The sequence below is a fragment of the Drosophila kikkawai genome, chromosome X, assembly GCF_030179895.1.
Source record: "Drosophila kikkawai strain 14028-0561.14 chromosome X, DkikHiC1v2, whole genome shotgun sequence".
In the NCBI taxonomy this organism is placed as follows: Eukaryota; Metazoa; Arthropoda; class Insecta; order Diptera; family Drosophilidae; genus Drosophila; species Drosophila kikkawai.
This window is the reverse complement of record NC_091733.1, coordinates 4,961,895-4,975,446: the sequence shown is the minus strand read 5'-3', so window position 1 is coordinate 4,975,446 and position 13,552 is coordinate 4,961,895.

Here is a 13,552-nt window from a genome sequence, read left to right as displayed (position 1 = left end):
CTATGCACACAAGTGTTAGACCGTGCACTGCGGCAGAGATTTATTTAATGCTTAACAGATGCGTTCTTATCTATATACATACATATATACGTGTTCATGTGTGAACATTCTGCCAAGGGCCAGCAAGGTGTGGGTGTACATTTAAATTAGTTGCAATAAAAACATAAGTGGACTGTATTTATTTTTTCGATATTATTAATTTTGCAACTAATATTTTACAATGGCCTCTGTATCATGGCTTAATATACAATTACATTTTCATTTCTTTTAATTTCATTTTAAATTTTACAACATACAATACAATTCAAAAATACAAACATACTTTTATGAATTACAAATTTAACTTTTATAGATTTGGTGCACGGACATCAAAGGTTACCGCTTGTAATCTTCTGCTTATAGAACACTTTCGTACCGAATATATAATTAATATAATTACAATTATTAGACATATAATTAAGGAGGTATGACCGGATACGTGATGCACATTTAACCCCTTTAATTCAATATGACTTTCATTTAACTGTCTTAATTTCTTGGAGAGGCTATCAATTTCTACCGAATGATTTATGTACTTGGTCTCGAGTGGGCTCCAAATAATTTCCGGTATGTCCGTGATGTCCCCTATATAAGCTCCTGATAAAGTCTCTTGTCTTTCGGATTTTAAGTTATATTGCGCCACTAAGATTTTATCATCCGTACGAGCTGTGCAATCAGACCTTAGCGTTAAAATTCCTTCCTCTGGCAAATCAATTAAATCCATTTTTAAATTTCCGCATTGAATTCTTGCTTTAGCATTTGCATGAACCTTAAATAGCCAAGCGCTTTTAGTTTCTAATTCAACCCAAAACGAGCTAGTATCTAACATTCGCCTGTATATGCAGTTAGCTGGTCTACCTGGTTTGAGTGGCCTTAGCTCACATGCCATGTCATTAGCATTACTCCATGGCCAATTCCCTTCGCATACTCTGTTGTGAGCCTGCCACTTTTGGCAGTTATTCAAAGTGCTTGCTGTCATCAAATGGTATGAATCTATCTCAAAGTTGTAAACTAAATATTCTGATTTCAAACTCACCATAAGCAGACTCTCTTCAGACCACACCGGTACAGGAATAACCTTATATAATTTTGATGGATGTCTGCTAAATAGAGGGATCTTAAAATTTATTATCAATTTTTTGTCTACAAAAAGACCTCGAGCAGTCAAGAGTGTATATACCTCTTTCAGCTCTGTTCCAGTTCTTTTTCCTGGTAATACTAGCGCTTCAGACAACCTTTCCTTTATCTTTGATATTTCATCTTTTAACTGACTGGGCCTAACAATATTAGTATTAAGCCTTCCATGATTTATATCAATCAACAAGCTTATGATACCTGCTTGCGTTTTTTCACAATCCTCAATCAAATTTGACAACTGCTTGGCCAACATAAAGAAGTTTGTAGACTCCTTGTACACATAGTAACTTTCTTGAAGTGCAGCCGTCATATTCTCAATCCGCTTATTCATATACCTGAAGTTCTCATTTACTTCCTCATTCGTTTGTTTCAAAATATTAGCGGTCGAATCCACTATAGACAGTTGCTGCTTCCCTAATTCCTTGAGCTTGTGTTGATTATCCAACAAGTTTCTCATATTCTGCTCCATCTGTACTCGATCATCTTCGTCCATTATCCCAAATAGAATATGGTATAAGGATCCCATGAATTCAAACGGAGCGCGTTTCGTTCTTTGGGTGCTATGAGCCATGAACAGTTTATTATTTTCTTGAAGCTCAGTTAGATGTTTTAAACTATCATCTAACACACGGTTACACTGATCTTCGAAACTATACAGTTTTTCACATACTCGTCTCATTTTTGTTACTAGCGCACTACCTTTGCTAATCATTTGGAAATAGGCGTCCATATTATAGAACACTACCAAACTCCACGAGGAAGTTACTATTTCCACATCGCCCATTGGATCTAGATATATGGCTGACGTTTTATTTATTTTCTCTATATTGTACTTTGGTGCGCTTTCTGCTAAGGGTGCTGCAACCGATAGCTGACAAAATAGCATCAGCATTAGCATGCTCATTATCACCCCAAGCTTGGACATCTTAGCTCCACCCCTTGTCATTCTTTTTGGTTTGGCCTCTTCTTCATTATTATTCTCGGCAGCCTTTATGCCGATAAGAGGGCAAATCTTACTGATTGGCCGAGAAATGCTTGCATCTTGCATCTTAACTCTAACCACACGAACTTTCTCATCTTTGCCTTTATGTATTTGTTCGATTTTCCCTAATGGCCATCTTGATGGATGACAATTCTCATCTTTTATAAGGACTACTTGCCCCTCTTCTATGTTGGGCTTATCCCTTTTCCATTTATATCTCTGTTGAAGGGTATGCAAATAGTCCTCCTCCCATTTAATCCAAAAATCTCTTTTCATCTTCTGAATTAATTTCCACCTGTCTAGGTTTCCTATTTTTTCATCGTCTCCTATATGTTCAACTATTTCCAACGGTGGTCGTCCTATCAAAAAGTGTCCTGGTGTCAAAACTTCATTGTCTTCTATATCGTTGTCTGATAAATATAGAGGACGTGAGTTTAACACTCCTTCTATCTGGCATAACAAAGTTGACATCTCTTCGTATGTCAAGCTTCCGTCACCAATAACCCGCTTCAGATGGTATTTGACTGATTTTACCCCGGCCTCCCAGATACCTCCAAAGTGAGGTCCTGCCGGCGGAATAAAATGCCACTCAATTCCTTCTTTTCCTAGTTGGGATGCGACTGCGGAATTTTCCTTAATGGCCTTTGCCAACTGTTCGTCCAACTTTCTTGCTGCGCCTACAAAATTTGTTCCGTTATCGGAATAAATCGTAGCACATTTTCCTCGTCTTGCGACAAACCTTCTGAGTGCTGCTAAAAAAGCATCAGTAGTTAAGTCACTTACTACTTCTAAATGTATCGCCTTTGTTGCCATACAAACAAATACCGCTATATATCCTTTGTAAACTTTTTGACCTCTATTTTTTGAACATCTAATATAAAACGGTCCTGCGTAATCAACACCCGTATTTAAAAATGGGTATGCCATTGTTACCCTATATTTTGGAAGATTCCCCATTACCTGCTCTGCTGTGATTTGTCGATATCTTGCACATTTCGGACATTCATTTAATTTTTTCTTTAAAGAATTTCTTAAGCCAAATATCCAATATTTCCTTTGGATATAAGTTCTCATTAAATTTATTCCACCATGTAGGGTCTCATTGTGAGCATTCTCAATAATCAATGAAGCAATGTGTCCTTTATCTAGAATCATTGGATGTTTAACTTCAAACCTAGCATTGGCATTCTGCAATCTTCCGCCTACTCTGATAATTCCATCCTTATCAATGAATGGATGCAAACTCAAAATTTTCGAATTAATTTTAATTTCTTTGTTATTAAGCAAACTGTTGCGCTCCTGACTAAATTGAAATTCCTGTTCCTTTTTCACAATTATTTGTTCTGCATACTTTAATTCTTTAACCGTTAAGAAACATGGATACGATATGCCTTTGGTTTTCATATTGATAAATCTAACGATGTAACTTATCACTCGCTTCAATTTGTGGATTGATGAATATTTTTCTAACAGATTGTAGATCCGATCGTCATCCGTTGTAAGCACGGTATTGACCCTAACCTCTTCCTCGGTATTTGGCTGAGGCGGCCAATTTTCTTGCGATTCCTTTAGCCAACTTGGCCCATACCACCAAAGATCAAAATTTACTAACTCGTTCGAGGAAACTCCTCTAGAAGCTGCATCCGCTGGATTATCTTCTGATCTAACGTGATTCCATTTTATGTCGGTGCCTCTTCGAATTTCATCAGTTCTTCGTTTAATAAATTTGACTTTGCTTTGACCACTCTTAATCCAAGCTAAAGTTATAGTCGAATCACTCCATGCATAAATTTTTACTGAATCGTTAATCGATTCTCTAATTTTTTCAATAAGCTTGTACAGTAGATGTGCTGCACACAACTCCAGTTTCGGAATTGTTTTCCTATTCTTGATCGGATTTACTCTGCTCTTGCTAGCTAATATTGTCACTGAACTTCCTACCTTAGCATATACTATTGCAGCATAAGCCTTTTCCGATGCGTCGGCAAACCCGTGAAGTTCAACACACGAATCTACTCTCTTTTGGATCCATCTTGGTATCCTAATTTTTTCTAATGACGAAAGTTCATTTTTGTAGCTTGCCCATTCATGGGCATCATCGTCAGACAATTCTGTATCCCAGCTATACTCAGAAAGCCAAAGCCTCTGTATAAAAAGTTTTCCAGTTATGGTTACTGGAGCTAACCGTCCTAAGGGATCATAAATTTTTGATAAGATCGACAACACAGTCCGCTTGTTTTCTTTTCTTGTAGTCTCTATGTTGACGCTAAATTTGAATTCATCTCGCTGGGGCTCCCATTGAAGTCCCAATGTTTTGATGAACTCGTTATCTTTAATATGTATTATTTTGTTGTCCCCAGTATCTTCCACAATTTGCAATATCTCTTGCTTATTTGAAATCCATTTTCTTAAATTCAGATTAACTGACCTAAATTCGCTGGAGATTTGTTTTATGATATTTATTGCTCCTTCTATTGAATTAGATCCTGTCATAAGATCGTCCATATAGAAGTCGCTTCTAATTATATTACCGATTTCTTTATTTTTACATTTGTCTGCTATATCTACTAGAACTCTAGTAGCTAAATATGGAGCTGATGCAGTACCATAGGTAACCGTTTTTAATTTATACGATTTTATTTTGTCATTTGGAGAATCTCTCCACAATATATATTGATATTCCTGATCTTTTTCATCAACGAATATTTGACGGTACATTTTTTCAATGTCCGCTGATACGACGTATTCCCATTTACGCCAATTTAAAATTATATTAAAAATCTCTTTCTGGACTCTGGGTCCAACCCACATTATATCATTGAGACTTTTATTGTTGGTAGTTTTGGCTGAAGCGTCAAACACTACCCTTAATTTTGTGGTCAAACTGTGGTCCCTAAGCACTGCTTGGTGCGGCAAGTAATATTTGCCTTCTTTTCTCGATTCCTCCATATGTCCGAGATCAATATATTCTTTTATAAATTTAGTGTAATCTTCTCTTAATCTTTCATTACGCTCAAACTTTCTCTCCAAATTTATAAATCGTGCCATCGCTTGTGGCTTCGATTCCCCTAATGCATTGTCTTCTTTAAAGGGAATTTTTACAATATATCTACCACTTGCATCTTTGGTAGTGGTATTAATAAAATTATTTTCACATACTTCAGTTTCAACGTCAGATTTCTCTTCCTTTTCCAATTCCCAGAATTGTTCTAGGTCTTGAACTTCAATAGTGGTTGCAACTATTGAATGAGTGCCCTTGGATTTGGTACACCCCGAGACAATCCACCCAAAGTTTGTGTCTTGACATAGCAACCCATTAATTATTGTCAAGCCTTTTTTTATGACGTGCGTGTATAAATCCGCTCCGATAATTATATCCACTCGACCTGGCTTATTAAAGTCCGGGTCAGCTAATATAAAGTTTCGCCACTTAGACTTGTCCACCTCTACCTTATTTATAGGTAGGGCTTTCATTAATTTTGGCAATACTATTGCCTCAGTTATCAATGGCTTACTTGAGTGGAAGCCGTTTATAATCAATTTAATTTTATGTTTTGATATACATCTATCTGTTGAAGAAATTCCACTAATTTCTGTTTTGGTTTTTATTCGGGGCAGCTTTAAAATTTGAGCTGCCTCCTCTGATATGATAGTGGTTTGGGATCCACTATCTATCAGAGCCCTTAAATTTTTAAAATCGCCATTTGCCGATTTTACTTTGATTCTTGCTGTTGCAAGCAACGCCTGACTCGAAGTCACGCAGGTATTTACTTTTTCCCTTTTTTGGGAATTTATGTGCAGCATTGTATGATGCCCTCTATTGCACAACGAACACAAATTTTCGCTGGCACATCTCCTGCTGTCTGAATGCTTCAGGCACTTTATACATAATTGTGCCTTTCTTACGACTTCTAGTCGTTCTGTGGGATTCATACCCTTAAATCTGTGGCACTGCGTCACAATGTGACCCATCATTTTGCAGATGTGGCACTTTCCTTCATTCATATTTAAAAATTCGTTTCTTTTCGGGCCATAATTATTTTTGGCAAAACTTTTTGAAAAATTAAAATTTCTATTGACAGGTTTTTCTTCCTGTACAGAGCTAGTGGAACTCAGCCGCTGCTCTAAAAATTCCATGACATCCGCTAATTGCTGGATGTCTTTGGTTTTTTTAATATGACTCTCATACAACTGAAGAGTCTGAGTATTAAATTTTCTGAGCACAATGTGAGCAAATAACACATCAACTTCATCGGACAGATTAGCCTTCAGTTTTAAAATGTGTATCGCTTCATTTATTGTGTCTATAAATAATTTAATCTGCCTAACGGAATCAATATTCAACATTGACAAATCCATTAGGCGATTTAATTGGTCAGAGAATATTTTTCTCTTATTTTCGTACCGCTTGGTTAGAAGGTCCCAAGCGGCCTCATAATTTTCCGCTGTACCCATTAACAGATGGGCTACAACGCTTCTTGCCTCACCTTTTAAGGCTGATTTTAAATAATTGAATTTTAGGGAAGTGCTAAGACTTTCCCTAGAATGAATTAATTCCATAAACAAATCATGAAATATGTCCCACTCTTTGGCATCACCGCCAAAGGTGGGAACCTCAATTTTTGGTAGGGTCGGTAGTTCTGGGGTGGTGTAAGTACCCTCAACTTTTTCTCCGACCCTCTCCTTTAATTGTTCATTTATCTCCAATGAGATATTTTGAACGTCAAATTCTAACTCATATAGTGCTGACTCCAAGCTTAAGCTACATGCTCCTACTTCCTTTTTGCGGTCGGAAATATTTTGCCAGAGGAAATATATTTTATTTTTTCTTATACGCAAGGTTTCGCGTTTCTGGCTCTGTATATCCCTATACGTTTCCTCAAGGTAATCCCTAAGTTTCAGAATTTGCTGCTCTAAAAACGGATGCTTGTGATCCTCTTGACTACTTTGACTCTTCTTAACTGACTCCGCGATTTTTTCTCTAATTTGTCTAAAGGCATCAAATATTCGGTCATAACTTTTTTTGCTAAAGTATTCATGGTCTATGGGGCCTAACCTAACTAGCATTTTGTGATTGGTTTGAGCTTCTCTCTCCAACTCATTCACAGATTTTATTTCCTGACTTGACAATACTACCTCTCCCTTTAGGATTTCCCCACAGACCTTATTAATTTCTGACTGCCTTTTCAGCAGGCTCAAAATTTGCTCGGACAACATCTTCTTTTTTTTTTATCAAATTTATCTTACTATTATATATATATTTTTTTTAACTTATAATTTTAGTATATAGTAAATTTGTTTCTTATCTTTTTTCTGCCGCTGTCGTTGTTGCCGCTGCCGCCGTAGTCGCTGCCGCCGTAGTCGCTGCCGCCGTAGTCGCTGTAGTCGTCGTCGCTGCCGCCGTAGTCGCTGCTGCGCAGTAGTCGTTGCCGCCGTAGTCAGTTTTTTGCTGCTGCGGCTGTATTTGCCGCCGTTGTTGTTAGTTGTAGGATTTTTTTTTTTTGCTGCGGCTGTATTTGCCGCCGTTGTTGAATAATTTTGCACTGCTTCACTTTTCTTCTTTTTCTTTTTCGTCGAGCACTGGGAGTTAGATTTTGTTCACTATATTTTTATTTTTCTTTTTTGATTTTAATGCACTTCTTTTTTCTTTAGCACATTCACTACTGATGTAGGCCTCAGTACGCCTCCTAACCATATATCTCAATGGTATCACATTCACTACTGATGTTTTTCTTTATTTTCAAAGAAAGGCCTCAGTACGCCTCCTAACCATATATTCCAATGGTATTACAGCAACCTTTAGCTATGTCAAGCCTAAAGGTGCTTCAATTTAAACATAAAAAACTCTTTTGTGTTTTTTTGTTTTATAATATTATTCTCTGTTCCTTACCACGGGTGGGGGGAAACAAGAGATCTTTATTTTTGCAGCCTTAATCTTTTAAGGTGCTGGTTTAAAACTCTGAACCTCTTACCACAGGGGGGAAAGTTGCAGAGCGGTCGAAGGACCAAAATGAAAGACCGCCCGAATTAGAGGACGTCTTCATACGTTGAGTTTTTGTTACAAACTGATTTTATTTCATTCAAACCCTAGCTTATATAGCTAACATGAGAATGTACATTGTAGATCTTAGTTCTAGACCCACGCATCGGACAGTTCCCGATCGTGAGAAATATTCTAAGCGATAAGGGTGCACATGTCAACCCGATCGTAAATATCCTAAACAAACCCAGACCGCTCACAGGAGGTCATATTTCGGGTTACTTGTTACATAGGCTCAAGTGGCGGTTTCTTATAGCTATGCACACAAGTGTTAGACCGTGCACTGCGGCAGAGATTTATTTAATGCTTAACAGATGCGTTCTTATCTATATACATACATATATACGTGTTCATGTGTGAACAAAAAGCTTTAAATGTGTCATCAAAGCTTATTGAGAGCTTTTAAAAGTGCGATTGCGATCAGCTCATTTCCGAATAGAAATTCGCGCTAAAATATTTAGTTGCTTTATGTTGTGTCAGACACGTAATTTTGGTCCAAATAATTCAACTAAAATATGGAAAATAATCTTCAAGGTACGCACTATTTAATGTATATTGTTATTTTATGTGTAGTTCTACGTATTTAGTGTTGTGTAATGTCCAATTTATGTGTATGTTTTTAGAAAACTAACATGCGTTCTCCATGGTTCGTGGAATATAACTAATAAGCTGCTGCCAGCAACTAATTGGTCCAGATTGTACTCGTGGGTGTTGTCTTTAACCACAAACAAAAAACTCATCCCCGTTTGTCCCCCTTTTCTAACATTTTGGTAATATACATAGTTTAGTTACAGCTAACTTTTCAAATTATGGAGCAGCACCAATCGAAAAATTCAATTTATATCGAAGTGACTATGCACCAAAATTAATAAAGACACTGCAAAATAAAAGAAAATAAAGGAAATAGATTACAAATTCAGTAATTTTTATAGTGATATTCATAAATATCTTCCCAAATGTAACTACGTTCTTGAACGGTAAACAACTTTATTATATATGCGTTAATTATGTATATAATAAATGGTAATTATGTGTATATATAAAAATTATAAATTAAATATCCATCAGTTTGCAGGGGCGGCAAGAGTGGGCGTGGTCGTACTGGCCCAATTTTTTGTACACAAGTTGATAATGCCACAACAATAAAATCTGCGAAGTTTGAACCTTGTAGCTCAATTTTTCGACTTTATGCCAAAAAAAAGGATTCTGGACCATTGCGCGCTTGCCGAAAACTGAATGCCTTCCAAGGGCTGAGGCTCGCCTTATATAGGGCTCTGGCAGGGTCGAGTGTGACCGCCGCACCCGAAGATATTTGCCATAATAGTGTGGCCAGGCCCTTTATGGGCCAGTGTGACCCTTTGGGCGCGCTCATGGCGCGCGAATTAACAGTTAGTACTGGAGGGGGGATGAAATCCAGAGGGGGTCCTTCCAGTAAACTGCCAGTCAAGTCCAAGGAATGGTTCCAATGTATATAATGTATGTTTAATAAAATGAGAACTTGCTTCGACTGCGGTCAAAATTATAATGAATCTTTATTCTTATTCAAACTCAAGAGTAACTTATGGGATACAGTGGAATATGTGGGACTTGTGAGATACAATGGAATTAAACTGGCACTCTTTGCGGTGGGTTTGACTTCATTTTATTTTGTCGTTGTTGTACTTCATGTTTCTTCTTATTTCTTATATTTTGTGACTTTTGTTGTACTTCATGTTTTTCTTCTTATTTCTTATTTATATTTACTTGTTTAATTGTGCGTTTTCTTTGATCTGGTGCCCGAGTTACAATTAGTGCAGTCGTGGTCCTTGAAGATCCGGAGCCCAAGAGTGTACTTTATGTATATATAATCGTATGGAAGAATAATTCAATATATGTTGTTCTTCGTTTGAAGTTCAGAATCAGAGTGTTTATTAAAAGAATCAGTTGGCTTCGCTAAGGCTCGGCCCAATCCTAAGAAATGCTTATGTAAGCATTTCTGTACAAAGGTTTTATATGCCTGTGTGTGTCGATGAGTGCAATGTTCCAGATACTATCCAGCTAAGCTTTTTGACTTTCATAGCGAACGGTCGTGTTTTTGTTTTGCGCTCCGAATTTTTTGTGTTTCTTATACATTTAAAACCACCGGGGTTCTGTTAAACTAAAATTTTTAAACTTTGCCGTTCTGCTACGCGAGTGCATGTGCATGTGTCTTTAAGTGTTTAATTGATATATATATCTAATTAATTCACTTTTAGTTTTTGCGTTTTTCTTATCCCCTCTTTGTGTTGTCCCGTTTATTTGCTTCTAGCGGCACTTAGGCGGCTCAAGCTTTCGTTTGTTTTCTCTGCTCACCCACGCTTACGCTCCCGCTCTCTTGTTTTTTTTCGGTACTGCTTATCAGCGCACAGTGGTTTGTGAAAATGGTTTCAAATTTTATTTGCGATATTAAAGGCTGCCAAAAGAGGTTTTGGCAGATCAGCCCAGCCTTCACTGCTGGCTTTGCGATGCGGTCGTTCACGCTAAGTGTCTAAGCTTAACGGGCCGTATCGCTGACGCAATTTCTGCCAAAAATGACTTGCGCTATTGTTGCCATGCCCGTCGTGAGGTGGAGAAGGATATGTTATCCTTCATGCGGCAAACCAAAAGCGGATTTAGTGAACTTAGGGTCAATTTTCGTAAGACAAACGACCTGTTCACAGAGCTGGACGCTCAATTTAGCGGCATGAAGCTGTTAAGCGAGTCGCCAAAGCGAAAAAAATCTGCTGCTGGTCGGCTGCAATTGGGCGAACCCCAGCCACCAAAGATTTGGCACACTCCCTCGGCACAGCCCCCGACACCGACACCAACCCCAATGGTGTTAAGATCGGGAACGGCTAAAGATTCGGCATTCGAAGGTGCCGGGGCAGAAATGGCAGCAGCTCCGCCAGTGTTAACAGCTGAGTCCGCTGCGGGGTCTCAATCTCTGACTCCGCAGACTTAAAAAAAAATCTCAGCTATCCCAAAGGGCAAAAATAGGGCTGAACCACTAGCAGAAGTCGGTAATGCTGCGTTACCAAAGACCCTCACCGCTATTCCACCATTAAAAACAATATTTGTTTCCCGGCTTGCCCCTGATCTCGCATCGGAAGATGTACTAGCTCGTATACGGAGCAAAACACAAGCCAAAAATGTGAAAGCGGGAAAATTCAATTTCTCATACCCCAGAGATATCTCATCTTTCAAGATAAGTGTCTCCCTCGATCTTTTTGACACAATTTGTTCTGGTGACTTCTGGCCCGAGCACGCTGTAGTCAAGGAGTACGAGGTAAAGATAAAGAAAAAACGGCCTTCACGGCCGGCACAAACCACAGTGACTGCGGGCGTCACGGCAGTCCCAAAAAACTAAATACCTCCCTCCTACTTTCCTATCAGAATACTAGATGCTTACGCAGCAAGCTCTCTAAATTATATTCTGATAGCTTTTCGTTTGCATCCCAGGTGATTGTGTTTACCGAAACCTGGTTAAAGCCGGAGATTCTCAGCTCCGAAATTTTTCCGGGTAAGTACACAACTTATAGATTCCCAGCGAGGTGGTGGAGCTTTAATTGCCGTTGACTCCACCCTTATTTCTGAACTGGTTCAAATTGACGATCTCACAGGTATTGAATTTATCTGTGTAAAGCTATCATTTCCAGGTAGTTTTATCTATATAACTTGTTCTTACGTTCCTCCATCTGCTGAAGAGCCTATTTATTGGAAACACCTTTCGGCAATTCAGGCTGTTTCACAACATGCTTACAGATAGAGACCAACTAATAACTCTAGGAGACTTCAATATACCTGGAGCTCGTTGGTCATCAGATGGTACGTCTAATGTCCTCCAAACTGCGGCACAGCATGACCTCATAGATGGTTTGCTTGACATTTCGTTGTCCCAAGTTAACCATGTCGTAAATTCTTTAAATCGCCTACTAGATCTGTGTTTCGTCTCTGATCCTGTAGGTGTAAACTTAACAAGAGTCGATCCATTGACGCTTCCCGAAGACCCTTACCATCCTACTTTCGAAGTGACCATCGATTTGGGGACTGTCATAAAGACCAAACCTGATTTGAGTTGCTCAGCAACTAAAGTTCGCTGCTTCCGTAAAGCAAATTTTCAAAGGCTAGATATCTTGATTTCCCAATTTAATTGGTCTGAACTTTACAGATGTACTGACATGGCGTCCGCCGTGGATATTTTTTACAGTGCCATGAATTCGTTCTTTGCATTGTGTGTTCCTTTAGCCTATCCGTCGGTTTCTAGTAAACCACCTTGGTTCACCAAAGAGCTGACACGCCTAAAAAACGTTAAGTCTAGGCTTTATAATCGCTATAAACGCACCGGATCTCCTACTGTTCATTCAAGATATCTCAGTGCTCGGTCGAATTTCACCGTGCTTAATGCGCAATGTTATAAAAGTTATTTAACTCGCTGTAGGGTTCAGTTCACGCAGGACCCGAAACAGTTTTATAACTTTGTTAACACTAAGCGAAAACCCAATTTACATCCTTCATCGCTTTCGTTCAGAAACGCTACAGCAAACTCTGATCAGGCCATCGCCGATCTCTTTGCCGAGTTTTTCAAAACTACGTATTGTTCCTCGAATAGCTTAGATCAGACTTACTCTTTTGATTTGCCCAAGTCGAACGTAATTTTCAGTCCCATTTTAACCGAAAGCTCCCTTAGTTCGGATCTTCATCGTATAAAACCAGTTTACTCACCGGGTCCCGATGGAATACCAGGCTGCGTGCTCAGGTATTGTGCCGGAGCTCTGTGCAATCCCCTTCTGAAATTGTTTACCTTATCTTTAGAAACCTCGGAATTTCGCCTTATTTGGAAGGAATCATTTATCATTCCTCTCCACAAAAAAGGTAGCAAATCGGACGCCAGCAACTATAGAGGCATCTCTAAGTTGTCGGCAATTCCAAAACTTTTCGAGAATGTAATTACTCCCCACTTGCAGCATTTATGCAGATCCGTAATTTCACCATGTCAGCATGGTTTTATGAGGCGAAGATCGACCACAACAAATCTCCTGAAACTCACCTCTTTCGTTATTAGAGGTTTCCAACGTAACTTTCAAACCGACGTGATTTACGCAGACTTCAGTAAAGCCTTTGACTCGGTTAATCACTCTCTTCTTGTAAGGAAGCTTGACTTAATCGGGTTTCCTGTCGATCTACTTAAATGGATTTTGAGCTATTTGAGTGACAGAACTCAAAAGGTTCTGTTTAAAAATGCTCTATCCAAATTCCTCAGAGTCACTTCTGGCGTCCCACAGGGTAGCCACCTCGGCCCGCTGCTATTTACATTGTTTGTCAATGACCTCCCGCTGGTTCTAACGAATTCTAGAGTA